Source organism: Melozone crissalis, unplaced genomic scaffold, assembly GCF_028551555.1.
Source record: "Melozone crissalis strain CALT ecotype California unplaced genomic scaffold, PUWL_Pcris_2 ptg000027l_1, whole genome shotgun sequence".
Classification (NCBI taxonomy): domain Eukaryota; kingdom Metazoa; phylum Chordata; class Aves; order Passeriformes; family Passerellidae; genus Melozone; species Melozone crissalis.
In genome coordinates, this window is record NW_026535805.1 from 29747732 (window position 1) to 29770144 (window position 22413).

Sequence of the window (22413 nt, forward strand, 5' to 3'; positions counted from 1 at the left end):
GTTTCAATCTGTTTAATCCTGCTTGCAATGTGGAATTATTGACATCGTAGCAGGCTTTTCTACAGCATTTATTGTTACAGTACCTTGAGCATACAATGAATGCTTATGAATTATGTTCATGAGGTGTAGGGAATATCAACATTTTACTTATTGGGAATTGAGACAGAGAGATTAAGGTTAAATATGCCTATTAATTTTGGTTGCCAGCCTTGAGATGACTGGGGTTTGCCTTGGTGAAATAGTTAGCATGACACAGTGCTTTGTACGTTTGACATCGGATGCAGCTGTGAATGCTAACTACTACATATCAGACCCCGGGCTCTCAAACCTAGCAGCAAGTGTAAAAAGAGCACTCGGTGGCCACCTGTGGTTCAAGTAATGCACCTGACATCATGTAGGAGAGCTCTGGGGCTAGCAGGCGCAGAATCAATCATTTTCAGAGTGGTGTTCACTGCAGCAGTCCTCATCCTCTGCTTGCCCTGACCTTGTGTTGCTGTTTTTCCTCACCCTTCTGGATCTGGTGTCAGCTCCAAGATTTTTGTCCAAATCTGTTTTCTTCCATGACCTCATCCAGACTAGGTCCAGCTTTTGCTCCGGCTGAATCCCCCTCCTGGCTGCAACAGTTGCAGCAAGGAGGACATGGTGAGCACAGAGGCACTTACCCCAGGGCTGCAAGAGAATGCTCCTCTGTACAAAGGAACAGAGAGCATGCCTGCCTAAAATTTCCAAGTGAGTCCACATTCGAACTGTGCTAGATATTCCTGCACTGAATCATAATTACAAATTCTTGGATTCAGAAACAAGTTCAACGAGCGAGATAGAGTGCAAGGAGGTTGTGTGTCTGGCAATTCTTTGCAGAGAGACTCATTTGGCCAGATCAGGATGGGTTACCTATTGGCTGGTCAGATCTGCTAAGCAAAACATATTTTTCTTACTCCTAGGAACATCTGAACACTTTTTTTTAAATTATTATTTTCTAAGTAAATTCTTGAAGTAATCAAAATTTCTCAGCTGTTATATTTCAGAGTTGGCAGTTGGCAAAGGTATAAATAACTAGAAAGGAATAAGATACAGACCGGGCCCTGGTTTTTACAATACAGTAAGGATAGAAGAAATCTAGATATAAGGCTTCCCTGAATAAAGGTTCACTGGTATATAGAATGACATAATGTCATCTGGGAAGCACCCATGAAAGATTTCAGATTTCAATTCCTCCAGCACTTTGCAATTCAGAACGGGTTCAGAGAGTAACAGAGTAATTGATGGCAACTATGCAAGCTTTATTTTGCTTTATTCAGCAACAGTTTATAATTTGATGAAGATGAAATAAGGATGCACCATACTTTTTCATTTAATTCATTTAGAATTCTTTCAAGTTTAATCTGCCTTGGCTGAACTGGAATTGCAGCTCTGTGCTGGTGGTATTCATTTCTGTCCTTTGTGGAAGGTTCAGGAATATATATGCCTATGAAAAATATGATAGTAAATATCAGAAGACAGGGAAATGAGCTTGTGTGTCAGATTGATAAAATTTAGTGACACTCAGAGCAGGTCACTGCAGAAGAGAAATTTATAATTTGTAATTGAAATGGTACTTGGAATTACCTTAGCATGTTCTATCAATAACACCTGGAGTATGATAGATTTGTCACAAGGAATTTGTATTAATCCCTTAGCATTGCTGGCTATCTCCATCAATGTGCTACTTACAGGGCCATCTTAAGTCCTGATACCATTGTTTTTATTTGTTTAGTTAATTTTCTCAGAAAATGGGTAACAAGAGAATTCAGCCAGAATGCTTTCTGTTTTAGTCAGCATGCATATCATTCAGAAGGGGCAATCAAAGCTAGATAGAAAAGAGGATGTTCTATAACATATAGTATATGCACTCAGAACACCCAAACTGTGTTCCCTTTGTCTTTGTGTCCTCTTTGTATTGATTTTCAAATAGCAGTCTAATTCTTGCATTTGTCTGCAGAAACTACTAATAGAAAGGCAGAAGTTTCCGTGTGTAAACATGACTTTTCACACAACAAACCCATTAAAAGCTTCATTTGTTTAGACAGTTAACAGAGTAACACCATATGAAGGACTGGACAGATTTAGATATGTAAAGATGAAGAGGGTCACACGGGGAAAGCACCGTACTGGTGCTAATTACGCACCAATTAAAGTAGACAGGCAGGAATGTCTAAATCCAGGAAATGCAAAATATGATAGAAACACACAGTTACCTCCAGAGTAGTTGGTGCATGCATACAACCCCATGCAGTGTTACAGCACTGCAACACCAGAGAGCAGCAGTGACAGGTTAGCACGGGGCTCTCAGCACGACTAGACAGACTGGGCAGGGAGCCATCGTGGCACTGATTTACCTCAGCCAATTTGTGAGACATTTTACAGCTTCCCGTAGAGCACCACATTCTGTAGCATAGGAAAAGCTTCAGGGAGAAGTAAGCTAATACACAGAGAAGTCTGTTGGTGTTGGAGCTTGGAACACTGTGGGAAGATGAAGCAACTACTTAGTCTAACCTGTAAGGAACCCCAATCCAGATGCCTAGAATTAGTCCTAAAATTAATATTCTAACTTCAGATATTATACTAAGAGTCGTGCCACCCCTGTGGTCTTTTAAAGTATGGCAGACCTGAAAACAAGGTCTCTGTCACAGTGTGAGATGACTCTCCAACTTGTTTGGCTTTAAGGTTTTGGGGTTAGGGGAAAGGAATGTAAGGAGAAGGAAAGTGAAAAGCCAAACTGAAGTTAAAAAAGAAGTGGGAAGCAAGCTCCTATGAGGGACTGGAAAAGATTGGTCCACCAAAGGTGAAGACAAAGATCCTACACCTAGTGTGGTGTGCAAAGTGGAGGGGTGATTTGTATTTACAGAGAAGAAGGAAATGCTTTCCTAGTGGGGTGGGAAAACAGCAGCTGATATGGGTTTAGTGCTTAGCAGTCTCAGACTCCAGATAGGATTTTTAAAGGCAGCTGTCCGAACAGGAGTAAATCCCTCAGTAAATTTGGCCCGTTTTTTCAGCTCATCTCAGACCTTATGTATGAAAAAAGTCACAAGTTAAAAGTTATTTTACTGAATTATTCATAGACAGATTGTATGTAATCAAAGTATTTCAGAAAAGCTGTTTGTTCACATATCAAGAAGTCATGGAATGTCAGGTTCTGTAGCATGGATCCCTCGCTTGGGAAAGTGGTATTAACCAAAAATAGAGTTATGCGTTGGCTGCTTTTGTATAATCTGCCACAGGGATGTCATTACATGTGTCACATCAAATTTTGGAAAAAAACCAGTGTACAAAAAAGGACTTACACAGAAGATGGAGTTTATTGTAAAGCCTGTGAATCAGGCTATTTCATCTCCTAACCTCCAACAGTGGTGGCCTTCAGTGCATGTGTTGTGTGAAACTGCCTTTGCTCCTCCTTTGGCTGCCCGTATCCTGCTACTCCTAACCCCAAACCAGAAGCACACCGTGCTTCAGGGGATACAAACCTCCCTCCTGAGCCACAGCAGAGGGCATGTCCCTCAGAACTGTTTGCATTTGCTGCATAGGTAACTTGATCTGCCAGGCACTCAGTTCTGTTAGCAAGCTTTTGACTGCAGTGTGGTGATGCATGGCTGAGAACTGAAATGGAAGGTCAAAATTGAAAAGCAGCAAGCCAACAGATGAACATACCAACTGCATACCAATATCTGATAATTCCCCCCTCACATGAGGGACTGGTAAACAGTGGATGAAGATGAAAACACTGTCCTGTATACAAGTATGCACACACATATATGAGGTACCTATAGGTGCAAAATGCTGACTTAGACTGGTTCAGACAGCTTATTTCAACAGCTCAGAGATTTCTTTTTCTAACTTAGTTTTTTGACTCTTTTCCCAGATGGTTACATGTAGAATCTTAGGTTCCCATCCCTTCCTTGACATGTGCATATATAAACCTAAAGATCTTGAAGTTGTATGTAAAGTTTCATTTTGATGTCAGATTATGAGTTTTATTCAGTATCAGCTTGCAGAATAACTGTGGGAAATATGGAATGTATTAATTTCTTTAATTCCATAAGAATAGCTCGCAAGTAATTAATTCTTGCTACTCTTGCAGTTTCATGTTGTTCTTAAAATGTGAAATATGCAAAGCAGAAAGTTGATCTGCATATCATAAAGTATTTCCACGTTTAAATTAGATTCTTTGGCAACAGTACTTCTGGAATGTGGTATGCATTTCTTTTGAAACTATACAAAGTACATCTGGAAGATAATGCTTATGAAAATGCCTGTTGAAAAAGTATACTATATAAATCAAATATTTAGGACCTCTAAAGTAGAGCAATAAAATCTGTAAAATTACTATAAAAAGATACAATGTAATTAACATAGTTATGAATGTTTACGCAAAAATAGCAGCCAAGCATTTGCAAGAGAAGAAAGAATGCAATTCATTTATAATGAAAAAGGGCAAATAAATCAAAGTCTCCTTGCTCAATTTATTGAGTCCTATTCAACACAGGGACTTCCTCTGAACCAATATGATTTTTGTTCGGTCTTTGTCTAGAGCCACATGACTGGAGCAAAACTACGAATTGCTTTAAGCACTCCCAGATGCTGGAATTGTCACTTTTAGATCATAGCACTTCCAATTCTTGTGGAAAAAGAAAGCATATATTCTCATTATACTGGGCCTTCAGCTGAGTAATGTTCAGATTTAGAGACTTAAGTTTTAAAAAAAACCAGTAACAATTATGATCAACTGGTCTGATTTCTGTTGCTTGATGAAATAAAAAGAATTACTCTGTGGTTGCTGCTGCTATTTTGTTGGCACTGTGGTTTACTTTCCTGTCTCTTGCTGCAGCACCCTTAGCAGTTTCAGTGGGACTGCACGTGTGCTGCCGATTGAGCTAAGCCAGACTTCAACATCACACCTTGTAAATGCAGCTTCTATTGCCTTAATGGGAGGCTCTTTCAAAAGATGTCACCTCTTTTTTTTCCTTTCTTTTTATCTCCAATTAACACAAGCAGGCTCAACCATATGTCGTTTGCATTTATAAGAACAGTACACTGATCTTTGAAGATCTGCTTAAATTGCATTTTTTCATATTCACAGCATAAATCAAAAAGACTATATATGTTTGTAACTTCATGGAAAATGTTAATTTACTGTAAAAGAAAGATAATTTTGCCTTCTCCTCAACCTTGCCTTTTTATTTCATTATATTTATCCATGGCAAGGGTGTTTCCAGGACTGTGTATGACAGTCCCTGCTTACACCCTCAGATATCTCAGTTACAGGCCTATTACATTTGTAGTCTTAGGCTGGCTCAAGGTTGGGAGATGACAGATGTGCATCTGGGTAGGAAATCTCACCCTAAATTGCATCATGGAAACCCCCAAATACATATGGAGATTATATGGTATGTAAATCCCCCTTTCCTTCTGGATGGATAACCAGAAAAGGGTGGCAGGACAAGGCTATTGCTCCAAAATCTGCACTTTTCACCATCTGCATCTCCACTTTTCTGGATTTCAGCCTGTGTTCCTTGTGCCAAGCGCAACGTGATGAAGAATTATTCTTGCTGCAATCATCTGTGTCTGATCCCAGGTCAGGAAAAAACTACAACACTGAGCTGCACATGTATGAAATGCAAGTGCTGTGGAAGAAATTATGATACAGGATCAAAAGTGTGATTCTTACATTGAATTCAAAGATTTGATTGGCTTGTTTGTCTCTGTTATAGTAAAATTCTTCCTCAAAATTACATTTTAATAGTTACTTTGTTATTGGCTTGAGTGTTCTGTCATAAGCATCCATACATTTGTGGATTCTATAGCAGTTGTAGGATAAACTGCGCCTTTTATCTTCATTCGAGCTCCCCTTCCAAATGACAGCTTTGTACTTCTTGTACCTCTAAATGTTCTCAAGATGGAAAGCTAAAATTGTCCCACTCTGCATAACTGCATGTACTGCTCACACAAGTGACCAAAATGTCTGTCTTCTCTAACATAAATGTGGTATGTTTGTTCAAGCCAGGGGAAGGAGGTGCAAAGCTGAACACTGATGTCTTGAAAATTCTTCTCCTTTTAACCAGAAACATAAATATTAGGTGGAAATAAATCATGATTAGACCAAGCTCTCAGACAAAACCAAAGAAGAATGTTTACTGTAGGGATGAGATGCAATTTTAGAAAAATAGGGCAGTCAAAAGTTTGGTTGGGTTTGTTTCGTTTTTTAAATTCCTGGTGCTTTAAGTCTAGGCTTCAGAACTGTAGAAATGGCTTCATTTTTAGCCTTTGGACTTACCCCAGACATGATCCCTTACAAGGACAAGTGACTGTGTATTGTATATGTACACAATGGACTAACTGTTAGACTAATGGGGGGCTGCAGGAGGTCTCTGTGGCCCCTTCATTAAACTAATGACAAACATTCATCTCTTATTACAGAGGATACATTCTCTTCCATTTCCCTTTTGCAACTCACTGTATTTTCTATTTTTTGCAAAGGCTTTTCAGATGTGTTCTCTGAATTCTTAAGGGTGTATATGATGAAGACTCTTATTACCTATTAATTACTAATCAAATTTTCTAATACTAATAAGCAGCTGAAGTTCACGTAACTGCACCTCCTATATCCTATACTATAGCTGAGACATTTCAACTTCTCTAAACTTGTGGACATGGAAGTCTAAATCCATTTACATATGATTTGCTGTTGAGGCAGAGCCACAACTCACCTGAAGACAGTCACACACACATTTATCTCAACTGAATGGACCTACCTTCCACTAGGATGCCTCTACTTCTCACCCCCTGGCTCTGCTTTGAAGGTCTCTTCCATTGAACAGATGGAATGTAAGTAAGAAATACCAGAGCTGGAAGAGGATGATGATAGTAATTTTACATAAGTTTCACAGCTGGGAAAACTCTGAGGAGCCAAAAAAATCAATGCAGCTTCAGAAGACCTGGGATAACATTGCTTAATAGTGGGAGTTATTAAATGTGGAATGGTGAAGTCACATGAGTATGCCACGTGCTGTTTTTGTGCACAGCTCAAGACCTTTGTAAATTAAAGCAGGGCTGGAAGATCCCAAAGAAGTTTGGCAGGGTGACTGTGAAACATTTTATAACATTTACATCATTGTCTTATGTTTTTCAAGGGAAATTACTCATAGTGTGATTTTTACAGTGAGTAGAAATCTACTCTCTCCTGCAGCACTGCACTCTAACTTAGAGAGAAGAAAGATCAGCTGATCAGCAGGGTGAGAATTCTCAAAGTTTGTCCAGTGTCTCCAAAGTTAAACTCTAACTGCCCTTTACTGAGTGAATATGCAAATGTGTTAATGCTTTGGGGATGTCTGTGGCGAGAAGCTGAGATGAGATGCTGAACTTACTGTCTGCAACTCAGTTCTTTTCTTCAGAGAGGCTGACAGGTGTTTGCACTCTAAACAAGCTTTGTAGCAGTCTCCATCTTGAAAGGAGTAATCAGGTACCTGCTTTGGAATTTCTAAAGAAGTTGCTTCAGGGCCTGCAGTGCTTCAAAGAAAAGTTTTTGAGAGAAAATATCAGAAGTCTTGAAGTGTGCAGAACACACCATAATAATAACAAAAGGGGATGAGCTGTGTTTTTGCAAGCAGAGTGCTAGCTGAGTGAAAGCAAAAGGAAAGAGATGCAAAAAAGAAAGTTACAGTAGGAAAATTTCCAAATTCAGAGCCCCAAAACTTTCCACTGCCACTATTTTCAACATATCCAACATTTTCTTCATTTTGGTAAATATAAAATGCACATAATGTCACTTTATCTTTTGAAGAAGACACTGATTATCAAATAAACCTAAACTGTCACTGCAAAGTTCACTTTTGAGCTGTCACCACTGGGTGATGCAACACAGTCCTTGCACACTTGCAAATAGTAATACAAGATTTATCAGGAAAAAAGGACTGGATCTTACATTGAAAGCAAGTGTTACTTTAAGAGGTAAAGTCTACAGGAATTCTGCAGTGGTTTTTGTTGTGCCATAGAAAGTGAGAAGAAACTGCTGTCACTGAAACTGTCAAGTCCTTTTGGGATTTGGCTGGCTGGTAATTGAAGAATGCAAATAACTGAGGATTGAAGAGTATTTTAAGAAATTGCAGATGCATCATGTTCAGAACGTGTGCAATTTTTGCAAAAGCCAGGCACAGAACACAGGATCTCTGGCTGGCAGAGTGGTAAATGTGCTGCAAAGGTAGCTGCAGAATATGTACTGATTAAAAAAGGACCCCATGTGGAGACCACCTTCCTGGAACTTAGTGCTTCTTTTTTAAATTTTCAGTTGAAATCACTCTTTTAAATAATTTGAAATTTGTATTTGTTATTATGTGGACTTTCCAAGCATGTAATTGTTACATTCTATTATTAGATTGGTAGCTTCTGCAGCAGTCCCTCATGCTGACATTTTAATCACTAGTACTTGCTGCTGTGAAACTTCTCCCAAGCAGAGCTGATTTGTAAAATCAAGTCTTACATTCTTTATGGGGTTTGACATCTTACATAATTAACTAATCTACTATACACCATAGTTCATTGATTTTGCCATGGAAAAAAACAGAAGTTAGACCAAAATTTGCATCTATTATCTTATTCCAATGGATCATTCTGCCCACCATAAATGTTCTTTTTTGTTTCATTTTCATGAAAGAAGTTTTGTTACTGATATAAACGTGTCACGGTCATTCTGTTTAGTTATTGATTTATTTTTCTTTGTAGAATTGCAGGTTTTTTTAAAATGTGGTTGAAGTTGTTAGCCCCCAAAACCTATCTGAGAAAAGGATGCTTTATATCTTCTCATTTCAGCCTTTTCATAAAAATCAATATTGTCTTTCTATATGAACTATGACTAGCTTACTGAATCACTTACTTTGCTGTCATGATTTGACATAGCTCAAGTTTTAGTTTTTCTAACAGATTTTCTTACTTCTTACTGTTATTATTAATAGAAGCAAACGAGAAAAAATAGTGTTTTCTGTCATCTATGTATCACATGAAAGTAGCCGAATGCTTGAGTTTTTCTAACTCAAGTTGCTGGGTTAATGTTTTCTTCCAAAAACTTCCAGTTTCACACATTATGTAACTAGAAATATTATACATTGCATTTTAATTCCCTTTCCACTACAAAAAGGTAGCTTGTTTATCACCTTTTACTATATCAATTCTCTTTAAGATAATGCATACTTGGTTGAATATAATCTAGCTGATTAAAGAAGTAACAGTTTACAGGACTACAATTTCTTTGGTCTTTTGATATTACAGATAAACCTATCATGGAAGTGGTTTCCAAACATAGAAAGAATGAATAAATTAGTAGGTGATAAGCAGAACTTATTTGTACATCAGTGATGCAGATCAAACTGCAATACTCAGCTTTGACACAGGGCCTTTCCTGTGAGAGTCAGGAGTGATTTAGAAACGCGAAATGTTCCTTTAAAAGTTTAGAAAGCCTAGGTTCCTGCTTAGAGAACAGGCAGGCTGCTATTGTCAATGTTTCATGTGCCAATCTCCTGAATGCAATGCTGGGTGCAGAGTTTCTCAGTGACCAGCCAGATGCTGTGGACACTGCTGACTCTGCCCGAAGCCAGGCACTCTCCAGCATTCCCAACAGGCTTTGGCTCCTTCCTCTCCCTCCTCTGTCCTCCCCAGCTTTCTGTGGACACTGTTTTCTGCCTCTGCTGCTCGTTTATGGACAGTGTGAGCTATGATCACCAATGCAGTTACTGTGGGTTTGTGGTCTTGCAGATTCACTTCAAATGAGTCTCCTGTCCAAGCTGCAGCTCATCTCCCTTGAAGTTCATAGATCTTCAGCCGTTCATGCAGTAGAAACAATTACTCAGTCATCCTCTATGTGTTCTTTTCCTATTTTCCTCTTCATGCATTTAGCCACCCTGCCAGTCTCTCAAACCTAATATCTGGTGTTATGTTGAGTTCCACCTCTTTGGCATTCTACAGTGTAGGCTGTTCCTAAACATTCCCCATTCAGTAAGCTGCTCTGCCTAGCCAGTCATTCAGCTTAAACAACTGCTGGCACTGATTTCCTATCTCAGTTTTGGTAATTTTCATTTCTCTGTCCTTCTCTGATCACAGCTGAAGCAGAACTTGGGAGGAGGCATTAACTGTGTAGTTAAATCCATTGTTGTCCCTTTGAAAATATAAGCTAATGGAAGAAAAGGAAAAGAACTGTTAGAAAGAAGACCAGAAATTTATTTTGTTGAAACAAAACACTGATTTCTGAACTTTTTCATCTAGTCATAGGGCAAGCAGGACTCTGCCCCAAGGGGCATTTTGTGGGCTGGGGCTCTATATGAAGACCCAGGGTCCCATGGGCACTCCTAATGAAATGCTCAGGCGGAGAAGAGTCTCCTCACCTCATGTCCTGATAACTGTTTTTTACTCTGGTCAGAGCTCTTGTACATAATGCTGTACTGATCATACCTTACAGGCATAGCATTTGGGGGAGAGATGTCTTGCAGTGGCAAAGATCTGAGTTGTTAAGTGTTCTCCTGCCCTTGTTGTGGAGTTTCTGATCCCAATGAATCCTCAAATTTAAATGATAAGGAAAGTAGAAGAGGTGTCTATCTGTGCATGTAGTAGGGAATAGACATTTCAAGACAGAAGCAAGGTGTTGATGTGATATAGATTAAGATAGAGAGGACATTGAAAAGCTTTGATCTTAATCTAAGGTGATCTGAAATCAGAAGGAATCATAGAATCAAAGAGAATAATCAAGGACACTGAAATTAGGAAGGGGAGAGTATGGCAATGATGTGCTGAATGGTGAACTGAAAGTCAACAGTGGTTAAGAGAAGATCTTCCTAACGTGAATGACTGTGGCATATAAGTAGATTGGAAGAAAATAAAGCTTCTGCTCTCTGTACCTAGCATTTTCACAGTATTTTCTACACTTAGGAGGCATTCATGTTTTGCCAGGGAGCACTGTGCTTCCCAGCACCAGAACTATGAACCAGCAAAGGCAAACAGCATTGCAGTTGTGATCCAGCAAGGCTCTCTCCTTACTATGTCCAGGTATCAAGAACTAAATCAATTCCAAAAGACATGTATACACATTTTGCTGAACAGATAACCATCTCATTATCTAGAAAAACTGCCTCCTATAAACTGTAACATGAAAGACCAAGATGATTAAATTACAGATTTAGGACAAGTTTGCACTGCTTTGAATAAACTTGAATGTGTATGGACTGACTCCAGGAACAAGCCCAACCAACTATGGGATCTGGAGGGCATAACAGAAAAAGGCTCTGCTATAGTTGTGGTTTCTGCTGTTACCTTCAGTGAAAAAATCCCTATATTCAATGGGTACAGCTATATATCACTAACTCTTGTCTTCTGCAGCCAAGACTATATACATAAAAACACTTTCCAAAAAGGACATGTTTTGGACCATGTAAAACACCTCTCCTTCTAAGTTACTGTGGTGATGGTGGAGCATTCATTCAATTTTTTCTCTCCTCAAATGTAAAGCAATTTTATATTACTCTGTAGGGGATGTAAAGACACAGGAATTATGCATCCAGACAACAATAATCAGAAGCCTGAGAATCCCTACATTCCCTGTAATCTCCAGACACACAATTCCAGTCCTTTGTTATTCTGACTCAAGCTGTCTCATCTACATCTCACTTGATGCCGTTTGAGATCATTACTTTTTGTCCTTTTCACAGAGGTGACAGAAAAGCTGTTTAATTTTTTGTTGTTGTTGTTATTGTTGTTTGGTCTTGTTTTTCTGGTGGCCTGTAGCATTTCTGGGGACTTTTATTACTGTATTTCTAAATCATCTTTTCCCTATGCTAAACAAATCAAATTCCTGTGACTTTTGTCAGGCATTTCCTCCAGCTCTGCTCACTGCTATTGCTACCTGTGACTCTTCAGTTGTTTAAGAGCCTTTTAATATGAGCCCTGTTTTATGGTTTAATGATCTCTTACCAAGGCAGACAGCTTTATCTTTCACTATTCAAGTCTGCTCTCTGGGACTCAAACTTCTCGTTTTTATGGACAATTAGTTTGGAAAAGAGATGAAGTGAGAGTCCTAATTAACAAAATCATCTTTAAAAGTTGATTACCAACCAATAATCTTCCAACTAGCATTTTCCTTGAAATGTAACAAAAAAAGTCTAAAATGTTGTCTCTTGTAGATACATGCATAATAATCGTTGTTCTCACTTCTTAGAGAACCTTCTTATTCCCTACCACAAAACCACAAATTTTAATGCAAATTTTAATATCATAAATTTCTATGCAAAATTTTAACTTAAGCTGTTATTTAACTATGCTGTTCTTTTCTAAGATGGTTAGATAGTTAATTAGAAAATGAAAGGGGATATTACTTTCTGCAAAATTTGAGTGATTTAGGAGCCTAATTTCCTATGAAAGGTTATTAGCTTTTTGAAATCTTCTTTTAAAGATATGGCTCAGGCCTAAATGAAAATGTGAAAACTGAAATAAACTGTTTCTTTTTAATGTGTGTTTGTCACAGACATCTTTTTATGAAAAATCCTTTCCTTAGGATTTTTCCTCCTGAGAAGCTGAGAGGCTTCAGGAACAAAATGTAAACAATGGTTATCTGCTGCTGTGGAATGCAACAGGTGCACCTGTGATTGGTCATGTGCTTGTTTGTAATTAATGGCCAATCACAGCCCAGCTAGCTCGGACAGAGAGCCGAGACACAAACCTTTGTTATCATTTTTTCCTTTCTATTCTTAGCTAGCCTTCTGATGAAACTTTTTCTTCTATTCTCTTAGTATAGTTTTAATGTAATATATATCATAAAATAATAAATCAAGCCTTCTGAAACATGGAGTCAGATGCTCATCTCTTCCCTCAACTTAAGCCCCCTGTGAACAACGTCATAGTGTGTTTACATTCTTTTTATTTTATGTTTACATTACTTTAAATAAGTTTACATACTTTATGCATGTTTACCTCTTAATCCTTCTTTGTATGTTCTTCTCCAGTCTTTATTTTTGCTTCTATTAATTGATTACTTTTTAGAGACTGCTATTCAACACATGTATTTTACTCCTCTTGACCATTAAAGCCATTGAAAAGGAACATATTTTTAAAAAATTCCAAGTCATCTCAGTTTTTCTTTTCCCAAGCCATTAGCACCTATGGCTCAAATAAGCAGCCATTAATGTAAGCTGAGGGAAAAAAAATCCTTCTGCAGCCTGTTTTCCCTCATTGCAGTCTTTCTCTGCAGCAATAGAAATGCTGAGATTTCTCCCGAAAACCTACCTATTTTCTCCTGAGACCTGAGTGCAGCAGACCCTGAGGAGGTGCAGGGCAGAGCCCTGTGCAGAACGTTCTGCTCAGAGGGAATCTGGGCATCAGGAGGACCAGGACAGGGTGCATCTTGCATTGCTTCCTGCCACAGTTATTAAGCAGTACAGACATAACCAGTAAGACTTGCACAGAAGCAGCTCAGAAGAGTTATTTAATTGTAAATACAATTCCACGCACATAATCCTCTCAGTACTTCTTGGGAGAAGTAAGTCATGGTACGCACAGTTTGTGGGTGTAGCTTTGATTGCAGTAAATCCCCAATTTCTTGCCACAAGAGTGGACCGACAGCATCTTCCTCAGAGCTCTCCAGTGGCAGACAGACATGCAAAGAGGTTTTGTTTCCACTGGTGATTCCTATCAGGCTGTCCAGTGCACACAGAAAACTGAACATGAGGGTCAGGTCTCTCACCCACGGTGCCATTCCCACTGTGACCCTCTTTACAGGTGCTCCACTTTGCATAAAGAATTGAAAATTCCTGGGCCCAGGGGCAGGGGCCAGCAGGCTCTGAATGAGGGAGCTTTGCAGAAAAGTAGTGAATCCAAGTTTAAATTGTTTTAGGCAAGAGAAAGGCTCAAGATTCATCTCCTACACCTTGCACAGGGGGGAAATGCTACCCTGTAAATCAAGTTCTGCAGTGTTATGATCACTATATATTTTAACAACAAGTGACAAATTGTTTGACAGCAGCTTTAAAGACAGGCAAACAGATTTTAATCTGGCAAAGCTTCTGCCAAGTGACTAATTTGTATCTACGCCTTGTTACAGGCAAAGGTACAGAATTGTAGACTACATCAAGAGAAGAAAGATGCGAAATACATTTATTCCTGCAGGAAAACAAACTGCTCTTCTGAGTCAATAGTCACAAAATGACACATTCTCTCTTGATATGTATTGTAAAACTTTCTGTTCGACCAGAAACACAGGCCTTTGCTTACAAAACACCAGCAGCTGTAATTAACACCTGAGAAACCCAAGCAGGAGCGTGCCTGTAAGGCTTGTGCAAACACATCCTACTACTTACTTCTGTTACGATGTAAACAAAAGCCATATGCCTTAGAATAAAAGAGTGTAAGAAACAGCAATAAATATTTCACAGAGATGGAAATAAATAGGCAGGAGGAGTTGAGAGATGATAGCTGGAGCTAGCTTACTGCATAAACAAATTCCAACTTGAACTTAAGTATGATAGGGAGAAAACAAGGTGGAAGGAAGAAGGGCATGTTCAGTTGAATTCTTAAATTTCTTGTGCTGCATACTCACAGTATTTTATGTAATTACTAAATTTGGTGTCAAGTCAGTGCTCTGAATTCTCACATCCCATTTAAAATAAAATTATGTTTCTCCGGGTCATGGCTGTGAAGAAATAATTGAAGACATGAATCAAACAGGACTGATGTAGTCTTATGTTCAAGAGACCAAAGACAATCAAAAGAATAATTTTCAGTCTATTTGACCTGTTCATCCCTTTACAGTACTGACTCTGAAATCTGAAGATGACAGACAGAATGTGAACATTGTTAACTGCTGATAATTTTAGTCATGTTACCTAAAAAAGAAAATATACCTAAAGACAAAAATATGTGTATATTCCACTTAGAGCACTGAACCAGCTTGATTGTACAAACTGATTTTTACTTGATATTTCTGAATAGAAAAAATCTTACCAAAAATATGTTCATAAGTTGTTCTTTTCTGTATATTTGTGATGAGTTCAACAATTTTTTCAAGGCCATCTAGGAAAATATTCTAGGGTTGGGAGATGGAAATGGGTTCATTTATCCCAAAATGAAAGGTGATTTCTTTTTGAAGGCTTATTATTATTTAATGAGTGCTTTCATGTGAATCAGCTGGTCCATGGATTTTAACAGAGTTAGTATCTGTCAAAATAACTCCTAGCCCACTGGTCTCCTTCAACTGGGCTGGGCATCTGCTTCCCAAATTATTGTGGCATGAACAGAAGACAGGAAGTGAACTTTGTCCATGAAAACAGCAGCAAGACCCCACCAAACCAAACCCCACAGGCAGAGTGCTTTGGTCTTCACATCAATAGCCTAGGCAGATGACTGCAAGCATAATACCTTCTTGTCATTGACTCAGAATTACAGATGAGAAATGCTAGGTAGGTGTTTAGGGTTTATATGAAAAAAAACATCTGTAGAAGAGAGGATCAGAGGGGAGATTCAGGAGAGAGTGCAGAAGGGAAAAGTTTCCAATTGGAATTTTAAACCAGCATCCAGAGCTGGAGCTGACAAAACCAGTACGTAAAGACCCGGTAAGGCAGTCACAAGAGCTCTGCTTAGACTTTTATCTTACAAGGTAGGAAAGCTTTACACATCTGGAACTTTTGAGGCCAGCAGTCCCTCCTCCTGGACTGCCAGAGGCTCCTAATACTTAATCCCACAGCAGTCACAGAACCGCATGGGGTTTTCTCCAGAGGGCATCCAGAGCCTGAAGGAATTGGATACAGGACTTCTGCACTATCTCCATTTTCCTCTTCAACTCGGAGATTTCAGTACCAACATTTACATCTAAATTATCGGTTTTTAAATTTCTAAGACATTCCGTCCTCCTGGTAATATAAGAGTTTAAAAAAAAAAAAAGGCTGAGTGGAAGTCACTATTTTTAGTTATGCAAAACTGGCAGTAATCTCTCCTGAATGGATGTGGAGGTCAGCAGCTCAGTTTTACTGTTTCACTCTGAAAATAGCACCTTTCAGCACTGAGACAGTGGGAAACAACATCTACTGAATGACTGGGGAAAATGTGGTGCTTCCATGTTTTTCTCATGCCTCCTACCCAGTTCTGCAGTTCCTTGGCTGATGAGGGTTGACATTGCCACTTCCAAAAAGGCTGGCAATCTCCACCTGCTGAAGACAGTTTTTCACTGTGTGATTTTGACCATCTGGATACAGCATCCTTATTTACTTTTTTTTTTGGAAATAGCTCCTTTCATGCATTCCCAGGAAATTGGGTTTTACTCTGCTGCTTGATTCAAGCTGACAAAATCATCTGTTGTCTTCTTCCAATTGGTTAAGCTTTTTCCTTCAAAATCTTTTGGCTTTAGGACAGATCATTCATCCCAGATTTTATTGTGTCTCTCCTCAATCATCTATAACCTGCCTTTGAAATAAGTTTCCAACAGTTCCTCTGCAGGCTGCCTCCTTCCTATATAGAAAGTTTGATAAAAATGAGTGGAAAAGTGTTTTTTCGTTACCTAAGTTGTCACATTCTCTCTGAAGAGAATGCACTGCCCTACGTTTCATAATGCCAAAAGCAATTGTAAATTAATTTAGCACTAGCACTTGAGCCTTAAACCCCCAATTTTATCACTAAAAACACCAAAAGGAACATTATTTCTCTTGGCAATGGATGTTATAGTGTACACTGCGAGCTTCAGTGACGAAAAAAAAGTGGAGATATACCAAGAAGCAGTGAGGCAAACACAGGAGGTGGAGCTTAGACAAGATGAGTAGGTCATCCATTGAAAATTATCCAAACTTAAATGTCAAACTACATGTAGGAATGTATGTGTACAGTACCCATATAGTACATATGTATTCTATATTGGACTATGCTACCTCCTTTCTAATGAAAAACATGGCTAGTTAAAATAATGTGCTAGACTCCTATATCACCTTTTTATTTGCATGTTATTGGCTATTAACTGTTTTTTTCAATCCTTTTTTTTGGGGGGTGGGGTCTGTCTCAGGCTTTAAATAGGGATAGGAGAAACACTCGGACACAATAAAACAGATAATTAAACAGAGATCTAAACAGAAAAAAGCCCAAGAGGTAGTGCTCACAGAAACTCTATTTGTCATCGCCCCTCATAGATTTTCCTGCATTATTTGCCTAAAGTTAGCATGCGGCTAGATATCCCGAACCCTTATCTGCTTTTTCAATGGGGAAAAATAAATCCAACAATCAAGCTTTGTGTTGGTTTTGCTGAATGCCTCCTGAAGTTGGCTTTACTCCTGTGCCATGTACAAAACTCTGCAACTTCCATGGTATTCAGCATGATTTGATAGAAAATAAACATATTTTGCAGATTTCTCCAGACCACATTTAATAAACAATATATCTGAGCAGGTTCATGCAGGACCTCCTCTCAGGAGATCCTAATGTGTTTTTGGAGTCTGTTTCCGCACCTCTTCATTCACAGTTACTAATGTAAGGGGAAGGGAGGAGTGGCTACCAGCTCTACCAGCTAATGCTCTGTTGTGTGGAAGCCCTTGGGGAATTCTTGCAGCATTTATAATGTAGAACGGGTAGTCAAGAAAGGTCAAGATGGACACTTGCAAACATCTATCTGAAAATATAATGGTTCGCATTTCAGTCTCCCCATGCAGCCTCAGGAGCTTGGGGACACCACATGACACAGGTCATGGATGAAATCGCCTGCTTAGTGTGCTGCAGTCTCTTGGATTTGTCATTAATTTGTGAACAAGGTTCCTCAAATTCTTATATCCAGCATGCAACTAGAAGATTGCAGAAAATGGGTCATGACAATGCTATTCAGTATATGTGTATGTTTATGCATATATTCAAAAATTCATAAATTCCCAGAGGGCTTGAGTCTGGTATCAAGAAAAAAAGTCAGTCTGATCATAACAGATGGTTCAGTACTTCTAGAAGTGTAGCAGACAACACCCTTACTACCCAATTCCTGTGGTATTGCGTAGTTAAATTATGGGTGGGGTCATTCCCTTCAATGCCTCACTAACACAGCGCTGCCCAGCATTGGGGAGGCTCCAGGCAGGAGTCCTGGGCTAAAATGCTACCAGCACAGCAGAAACTTGGGAGCATGACACAGAGACAGCCCAGCAGCTCCAGCCAGAACGCAGCCAGGAGCTCTTACACCCAGTGCTCTGCCACCGGACACCTTTGCTGAGCTCTGCTTAGCTGCCCAGCCCTGCAGGAGCTGCTGCTGTGGTGCACAGCACAGTGTGACTCTGGAGCCTGTCTCAGGGTAGGATGCCGAGTGCTGCAGCAGGAGAGCTCTCTGGGGATGTCACAGCTGTGAAGCACAGAGCAACCTGAGCAGCTCTGCACCTCAGCCATGGAGTCAGGCTAAGCACCAGCGTATGTTGTTGTATGGACACTTGTATGGACCTCACTCACACTTCAACACCACCCATATCCCAAATCTCTGGCATTCCTGCCTGTGCAAAATGCTCCCACTGTTACCCGTGTTTTTCATCACACCAGTCTTTCCTGGAGGAGTGTAGAGGTAGCTGTGTTCAGAAATCACAGACATAGCACGTGTAGCATGACGGTGCATAAGCATGGCCTCTTTATTCTTCTGTCAGGCCCTGGTAGAAGGAGAGGGCCATGAATTGCACTAGAAAAGACCCAGTTATTCACATGGAGACCCACCAGCTGCTAGACATTTCCACAGTCTGTCCTCCCTGATGGTACTCCCTTTTTTACTAATATGTCCACTAAAAAAAAAAAGGAGAACCGAAAAACCTCAACCCCAAGCTCAAAACGCTGCCAAGCATGAGTCCTGTGGTAACATTCAACAAACTCCAAGCCAAGATATGCGTGTTTCATATCTTAATAGTACAAGAATGTTGCATGCCTTCTGTATTCCAGTGAAAGCAGGTTTTTCCCACAATGCAGAAGATTGATAAAATACTCTTCCATGGAATTAACTAAACAAAAGCCGTTGTTTGTTGGCTTACTGTAGGTGTCTCAACTGTTCAGTGATTGATACAAAAAACTCACTATGTCTGTTCTGCATTTCATAAAAAAAGGTGCTTGAAATGTCCTTAAGGCCATTAAATATGACGATAAGCAACAGATGTGTGATCTTGTAGGTTGCCATCAGAAGACTGTGCTTTTGTGAGGTGGGAAAGAAACCTTTGCTACTCCTGGCTTTTTTTGACCAGACTGGATTCTAAAGATGTCTGTTAGAGTTGAAAACAAGGGGAGAAGAGAGCATCATTTTTACAGTTCTTTACTTAACATGCTTATTTAGGAGAGCAACTTGGGGGGCGGGGGGAAAAGTAGACACCTGTTTTCTATTTTTAAAGAACTCTCTCCTTAAAACATGGTAAGTATGTTCTCAACAGTCAAGCTGTTGAGCATATCCCAAGAAGGCTGGCAGGCAGGATGGGGGTGTGTGGTGCTACATGAGGGGGTGTCAGTGGAGCAGCTGAGGTGTTGTCTAGCCAGGTGGTTGGCAGCACAAGCAAGGATTGCCTGTTGGTGGGGAGAGCATCTGTGAGTGCTGGCAGAAGTTGAAACTGGTTGCAGCTCCATCCCCAAAAACCTGTACCCATTTCCAGACAGCATTCTGGCTCTACCAGCCTGATCCTTTGATATCCTAGACTGGGTCTTGACAAGCAGCACGGTCTGGTTTTAATCAGACAGAGGTTTTTGTGAAATGGTAAATGCAGATGGCATGGGATGAGTGGATTTGCTGGAGAGCTTTGGAGACAAATCAGTGCTGCAGAAGGGAACAGAGTGAGTGTGCAGTGCTGATACCTCTGTGTGGGAGAAAGCTACCAGTTGTCTCCCTTTTCTTCTTCTTATATCCCAGCCTCTCGTTTCAGCAGATGTGGTGTTTAAGCATTATCACTGTATGGGCAATGCAAACAGCATGTTTTCTATACTAGTCCCACAGCTGTCCACCAAAAGTCAAGCTGTTGCGGGGTATGAAGAATAGAATGAAGGTTAAGTTTCTTTAGTCTCTCTGCTCTCACTGGATTTCTGCAGCTGCCAGCTACTTGGCAGTAATTACCCTCCAGCAGCACTACATATAGGAAAAGTAATTCCCACAGGTAATCCATCATCATCTGTTTACAAGAGCTGTCACCTCGAGAAATGATGCTCTGGTAAATCTTCCTAAAGTAAGGGACGGTAGAAATTACAGCCACCAATAGCTCGGGTCAGGCTGAAGTCAATGGTCTTGTGCTCCCTGAAGCTACAACAATAATAAAAGAAAACCAACAAGGAGTGTAGTCTTCATCCATCTTGTGACATTCATTTCCCCCCCGCTTTTGAGAAAACCTTCCTCTAATTTCCACAGTTGGTGAGTACTCAACATCTTCTCCTTTGTGCCATTGATGAGGTTAAATGGGAGGCTGGTCCCACACACCTCACAGCCACACACTTTATGCTAATTAGAAGGCATTAGCTTTCCCTTAGTGCTATGAAATGTCCTACTTATATCCACTTGCCTTCCACTACAGCTTCCAAAATTACTTTTGCTGTTGTAAGTATAACCCTGTTTACTAAGATTTAAGTGAATTAGAAACAATATACATATATGTGTATTCCTAGGACCTATGATAAAGGTTCAGATGTCTCTTAACCTCAAAATAAAACTGAAATAACTCCTTCCTGGTTCAGCATCATGCAAAACATGTGCTTACAGCACCAGAGACCATCTTAAACTTTTACACAGTGAAGATGTAATCAAGGTAAAAGGTTGATAAATTGTATCTTCCTTTCCAAAAGGTAGGGGATGGTTTAGTTCTTCTAGCTTTGAGACGACAATGCATTTAGTAGTCACATAGCAATTCTTTACTGTGGTTTTGACACAAAAACAATTTGTGATGACTTTGATGGCCTATACTAGGCAGATATGACTCCCCTCAATAAAAGACTTCACCCATTTAAAAGCATAATTGCACTGATATTAATTTAATAAATTAAGCAGCTGCCAAATTTTTTTCTCTCTAAAGTGGACTGCTTGAAAAGATATGGGCAGTAATTCAGCAAAGTAGTTTCTTATCAGCCTGCTAAGTGAGAGCACAGATCAAAACAGTTCAGAATAGGACATTTATGAACATTTGTAATACAAGGAAAATGACTTTGTGTGGCAAAGCACTGAACCCTATTATTAATTATAGGCAAAGTCACACATCCATAGATAAGAGAGAAAAATTGCCACATTCCTAAAGGGGCAAAGCAGATTTGGAAGGCAACACCTTGTAGGAGAGACCATAGATACAAAATAAATAATTCAAAGAAAAGCAAGTAAATACAACACAGTGAAAAGGAAAACAGGCTAAGAGACTTCCATCAATGCTTGAGCAAACAGAAAGAGTTAAATTTAAACTACAATGAAAGCTTATAACTAAAGCTAAAAGACCTTAAAACCTGCTCACCCTCCCGAAAGTAGAGACCCCTCAGCACAGTACCTTAACATCAGCACAGAGCTTACCTCAGCAAAGCCAGTTCAGAAATCCCCCTGCTTGCCTCTGACCAAACTCCCTGCAAACAAGAGCTAATTAGCAATTACCACACAAGCCATCCCTGCCCCTTTTTTTGTTTTCTTTTTTTTTTTTTTTTCCTTTTCTAATTGAGCCCAGCCCAGCTACAGGTGCTGCTCTGCTTGTGTTCTCAGCCTGGCTTCTGGCACCTGCTTCAGCTTTTATCCTTGCTGCTCCATGCTCCCTTCTGCACCCAGCATGGGCTTGGCATTCCCCACGTATATTTTAGTGTCTCCCAGCCTCTCCAGCAGCAGGGCCCAAGCATTTCCTGCAGATAGGCTGGTGGTTGGTGGCATTAGGGTCAGGCTGGTGGCACCCTGGATAGCACATCCTCCTAATGGCTGTGGCCACAGGCTCAGCTCCTTCCCTGGGAGTGTCCTTGCCTTTCCCTGGTGCGCTAGAAAGCTGTGAGAGATCTGTCTTCTGAGATGACTTCCCATTATAAGGTTACAAAACCACATGTAAAGAAAGTAAATAGTGTCACTTAAATTACCTACCCATGGAGATGTGTCTTCCCTCCAGCAGGACTTTGTGGCTCACTGTCTCTGCTGAGAGGCACACTGGAGAGAAAGCCAGGGGTGTTGTGAGGGAGGTGGCCCAGCTTGTTAAAGGGAGAATAGTGGCCTCTTCCATTAACTACCTGATGAACATGCACCACCACTCACCTCTGCTCTTGGGGTATTTAGCACAACCTCACGTGAATTCCAGAATGCTTCAGCTGACCAGCAGATTGAATGCATTCAGCTCATGACTAAAAAAAGCTGTTTTATAGGACTGCCAGCCCTGCAGACCTTTTCAGGCTGTGAAAGACAGGCTGTGTTCCTCCTGGCACTGACTGCCTCATCCATAATCC